The 5,795-nt window shown below is 44.4% G+C and overlaps 1 pseudogene; it reads right to left on the reverse strand.

The window, feature by feature from the left end:
- Positions 1-3,057: 3,057 nt before the first annotated feature.
- LOC121055567 lies at positions 3,058-4,639 on the reverse strand (annotated as a pseudogene).
- Between the last annotated feature and the right edge of the window lie 1,156 nt (positions 4,640-5,795).

Below are 5,795 nucleotides of genomic sequence, written 5' to 3' on the forward strand. Positions count from 1 at the left end.
GATGCTCTGAAAGTTGCCGTTCCTTGCTCCAGTAAGAAGGAAGTCAGGTACTCCAGTACTTGAATATCACGGGGACTATAATGTCTCATGGTTCACAAACCGGGAGTCTTGACCAAGTTTGACCTGCTTGTTTGATGAGTTCTTTCGGTCCCTACTTGGGTTTTATCATCGACTTTTTTTTCTTTTCCCTTTTAAAAAGATGTATATGTGGTTTTATCAGTGTACCATACATGCTACAGTGTCGAGATCCAGATTTCGGAACTTGCATGTTATTCCAACCGCTAGCTAATACTGGACTGTATAAGTTGCGATCACACTACCGACTGCGACCACCAGCGTCAGGATCACCGGGTTGGTACGTGCACCAACTCGACGGTGGACGTGAACGGTCCGGCGACGCCCGGTCACCGGCGGTGATCAATCCGAGCACTCTAGATAGAGAACATATTACTGTAGTTCGACCTGGAGAACAAGTGGCCCAGCCTCGCCAGGCTGCCGTTTTCGCACCTCATGCGGTATCTTCTTCAATTTCACCAAGATTCAGTATAGAATTAATCTTGGTGTCGGTTCGCCATATGCTATTGGCCGCGTTTGTCCCCCCTCCCCCGGCAAGATAATTTAACTCCCTCGTTTTCCACGCGCCAAACATGTGTATAAAAATCAACTGGCGTTGGACAAAAAAATCAGAGGGTGTATGCCGCTCCATCCACATCTACACTGTATATCGCTGTCAGCATTTCAAGATGTTTGACATAATGCAGACTTTGATTGAACAGACTGCAATTTTGTCGGAACTTAACCGGTTCGCAAAGACCAATTTTGGGCCATCTTCAGGCCTTCGCAGGGGCAACTCAGGTTCGGCCCAACATCTGGTGCATCGAGCAGCGCTTGCATATGGGCCTGTGAAATTGCATTGGCCCGTCCTTTTCAGTTTGCCGAAATTTCGAGCCCACAAGATGCCCTGTTTCAGTTGGCCCAGCACGCAGCTCTGCCTGTACAGCCCACAAGATGTTTGTTCTGCTCCCTTCACATGACATGAATTTACACATTCACTGTGTCAGCGCGGGTACCGCACCCGCCGCCTCCGCGTGAAATCCTAAAATCAACTCTACGGCCCTTTGATTTATAGTTACAGTGAAAACGTATGAATTTTATATGATTTAGGTCTCTGTGATAAAAAAAGATTTGTCACTCGCTGTCTATAACATGTAGGCCTCATGAGTCTATGACATGTGAGTTCAGTGACAAATCTATAGTGAATATTTATAAACGTGGCAAAAAGTTAAATGCCCCCACAAAATGAGGTATCCAGGGTTAGCCTTTTAAAAATGAAAAATGAGAAATTTGATAGCACTTGAGAAAAATATTAACAGGTACACAATATCTAAATGTACCAAATTTTTCATTAGAAAATATGGTAACCCCATCTTAAGGACTATAAAAATACATATAAATAAATATTACAGCAACAACAATAGATAATACAGTATGAAGCTTGTAAAAACAGAAATTCCAAGTTCGTTTTTATAAAATCATGGAACCTAGTTGAAGATTTTTCTCATCAATAGCTTATGGTATGTAACATTATATCAGCACACTAGTATTCTAGGAAAATTAATTTCAGCGATATGAATATTGACAGAGCTGCTTGCTCAATACAATGTATTCCCTTGTTTGTACTGGGTATGACACTGTCAGATAAGGCAGGCACACCTTTTCTTTTTCTTCCTTTTTTGAAGGCTGGCAAGTATACACTTTTACGAACCAGTAAGTCATCTATGTGAAAAATTGGTGTCCCATCTTTTCTACAAAATTTAAATTTTCAATCTTAAATTTAGAGTTGATATTCATTTTTTCATTGTAATTTATTTTCTATACTTGACTTTTAGATTGCTAAGAATATTCATGTAAAACAAATTTGTTTACAAATACGCCGTTTGGTTCTTTCCCTGCAAAAGCTAAACCCTAAACAATCGCCCCTAGATTACACATGTCATACCAATTAGACATATTAAAAACTCGAGGTTTGTACCAACATTCAGTTTCAAGTATTATTGTACTAAAACTTGCCCTAATGAGCATGTTTGAGCCTGTGCAGCTCTCCTGCGCGTTTGAGGATAAAAATTTTCAAGTTCAGGTCCTGTTTCTAACTATCCAGCCTTGCCGATCACTGGAAGCTATGGTATTATGTAGAAACATGTATTAGCAGGATTAAAGCACGAAAATAACCTGTTTTGGAATTGTAACAGAAAGAATATGCCGGCCTAACCTTTCAGACCGAAGATGAGTATTGCATCGATAAATTAATCAACCTTCACTTCATAGCCTATGCTTTCACTGCCAGAAAATTTAAGAGAAAATCTAACAAATGCCATTAACAAACACTTAATTCTAAGAGATGCCATCGACGAGTGCAAATTCTAAGAAATATCATCGTACAAACGAATTTTTCTAAGAAATACCATCGCTTCTACAGTGTGAACAGTGTATTTAACGGTAAAAATGGACGGAACTTAACAGCGATGATATTTCTCAGACAAATTCGTTTATACGATGGCATTTTCTAGAACTTGCACTCATCAATAGCATTTTTTAGACTTACATATTTGTTAGTGGTATTTTTTAGATTTTCTCAAAATTTAACCAAAGCTTAAAATACAACCAAACCACAGCGATTTGTTCTTAACTAGAGAAATCACGCAGGGTCCAGGGCTCCAGGCGGCAGGGACAAGCAACCGACGGGATCGCCTCATCGTCGCAGCCGCAGGTGATGAGACCGAAACCTACCTCCGTGTGGCCATCTCATCTCGCGCATAGCGCATTGCGATTGAAGAGGGAGGCAGCGAGCCCAGCCCGGGCGACGATCGCGCCGCCGAGCACGCGGACCGAGGCGCCGGTGGCTCGACGAGGCAATTCGTCGAGCAGTTGGCGCGCGCCCCATCGGGATTCGGGGCAGCTCCGTTCCGTCCTTGGGGGCACGTGCCGACCGCCGCTCGGAACCGGAGGAAGAAGAGGACTCGAGTAGAGGCAGCGGCGGCGGCGTGAGGTGCGGCGGTGGCACGAGCAAGCAGAAGCGGATGCAAGAGGCGGCGTTGCTCAGATAGCAGTGTCGCAGTAGTAAACTGGTTTTCTCCCTGACGAGAAGCATGCCAAAAAATAAAAAATAAAAAACTATTTTGCTTCAAAATTTTAATGTTTTAGTTGAATTTTAAACAAACTTGCGACACTTTTATCTTCAAAATAATTATTTTGGTCATTCATGGCAACCAGCAAGCTCATCGACGATGATTAGACCAACTTGCCATGTCCACACACTAGCAGTAAACTACACCAAACCCTAAAAGTTTAGGTTTTTTTTGTAAGAGATTACATGGATGATTACGCATCTACTACTAAACCAGCTCTGAGAACTGAGAAAATTCTTACTACGCTAAGTCGCTGGCACGATCAGTCATCGAGCCAAGACCAGAAGCTCTGCACGTCGTCGAATCCGGCGATGAAGGGAAGCTTCGCTGGGCGAGGTGAGTCCGGTGGGGTTGGAAACGGGCGCTTGGGGTAGCAGCAGGCGGCGGCGGAGGCGTCGTCGAAGGCGGGGATGTCGTCGAGACCGGCCGTCCAGGCCAGCTCCGGCAAGTCCGGCTCGATGAATGGTAGCGGGGAGAAGGGGAAACAGGGGATGGTAACCTCGCCTCCGGCGCGGTCGCTCGGCGGCGGTGTCGGCAGGACGCTGGTGGCGGCGAAGGTGCTGATCGGAACCGCCGCGATCGGCTGCTCTTCTTGTTCCGCCGCGCCGGTAATGGCGGGATGTTCTGGCCGCTTCGCCTGCGTCGGAGACGAGGCGGAGTACGGGGCGAGCTCGTCGTCCGCTCCGGCGACGGCGGGGGCGGGGGCGGTGATCCCCTCGCTGTAAACGACCAGAGCGAGGCCGGGCGGTGTCGCGCCGTCGTCGTCATCGTCGGAAGACGCGCTGGTGCTGGCGGCGGGGCGATGCCTGCGGCGCGCGGCGAGGGTGGCGCTCCTCGCCGCCGCCGGGAACCTCTTCTTGAGCGTGCTGTTCCAGTAGTTCTTGACGGCGAGGTCCGTCCGCCCCGGGAGCTGCGCGGCGATGGCCGACCAGCTGTTTCGATCAGCATGGCAATCAAAAAAATTTTTTGCAACTTGTCAGGGTGTTAGTGATGCAACAAGCAAGCAGATTTCGATGCATTCTGCGTCACTATTAACAGAGAAAGATAAGCAAATTTTGTAGATCATTTGATCAAACTGAAATTTGAGCCCAACATAACGTGACATCAATCAAATCCTTGAGTAAATCAGTGCAGTTCTTGCAGGCAATGTTTAAACTGTTGTCTTTCAAAAAAAGAAGTTTACACTGATGAGAAGAAATGAAAAAATGAAGCATCAAGAAGGCAATGGTTAAGCTGATTATTTCAACTTCTGAAGAACAGAAATGTAGTTGAGGCTGATCACTGACCTGCTTCCCCTCTTTCTGTGCATCTTGCAGATGATCCTCTCTTCGGCCGGCGTGAAGTTGCCGTGCTTCAGCCCTGGCCGGAGGTAGTTCAGCCACCGTGAACGGCAGCTCCGGCCACACCTCTGCAGACCTGCGATCCATCAAAAAGTTTGTTTCATACATTGCCATGATCATGTCAGACATTAGCAAATGGATAGTAGGAGTATGCTGTTGTTCTGAAAGAAACAGCAGAAATTTGTTTTAAGAGAAGAACTCTCCAAGTAACTGTCAGGTGATTGATCAAATAATGGGATTACTGGCAGATAAATTTATGTATTTGCTACAACTAATGTAAACTAATGAGATCATAAAAGTTGCACAAATTATTGTAGTCAAGAAACTGCATATGCCCTCCATTTTTACAGTAAACAACATGCAGGGAGACAGTGTTACCTGCCTACTGCTTTCTATTGTCCTAAACAGAAGATCATTAGTAGAAGAACAAGCAATGATGTTACATTTTTTCACAGAAAAACCAGGTTTTCCTTTGTTTTTAGGTTATGAGGACATTTCAATTTGTTAATGTAATGTCAATGTTCAGAAACACTGTATGCATCAAGGGATGAAAAACCAAACCTAAAGCATCAGACAGTGCCTGCCAACTACGGCCAATGCCATACTTTTCCATGTGGTTTTTGATCAAATCGTCCTCTTCCTTGGACCATTTACCCTTCTTCATGGTTCCCTTTTACTACTGAAATATTGTTCAGACAAAAACCTTTGCTTGTCTCCAAGAGGGGACTCAAGAATTCACTGAGGCATAGATAGTCCTTATAAATACTGCTCCTTGTACTGAACCTGTGATGATGGCTAGCTTGTCCATTTTACTGTATTCTACCTCGTGTCTGTTTTATTGCCTTGTCTTGTACTGCTACTCCTATTTAACCAACGATTCCTTATTCTCAAAAGAGAGAATGTAAAAGAGATAGTGGTAAAAAGGTAAAAGAAAGATTGAATTCAGATACACAGTAAATAAAATTTGATGCAACAAAATTTCTTATTAAATGTTTTTCAGTGTTTGCCTTCTGCCAGTCCAGGTAGGTACTACGTGCATAGGAGATGTCTGTTGAGACTTGAGATACTCAGTATGAAGTAACAGCTTTGTTCTCTCTTTCTTTCTTTCTTTTCTGAAACAGCTTTCTGACTTCACCATCAGAACAAAAACATTGCAAACAAGGTCTACTACCACAGGACACTGCAGTTCTTGAAGCTTGCACCGACAGAAACTTAGGTGGTGTTTAGATTGAGAAAATTTTGAGAGAAGTGTTACATTAAATATTTGACC

Source organism: Oryza brachyantha, chromosome 10, assembly GCF_000231095.2.
Source record: "Oryza brachyantha chromosome 10, ObraRS2, whole genome shotgun sequence".
NCBI classification, from domain to species: Eukaryota; Viridiplantae; Streptophyta; class Magnoliopsida; order Poales; family Poaceae; genus Oryza; species Oryza brachyantha.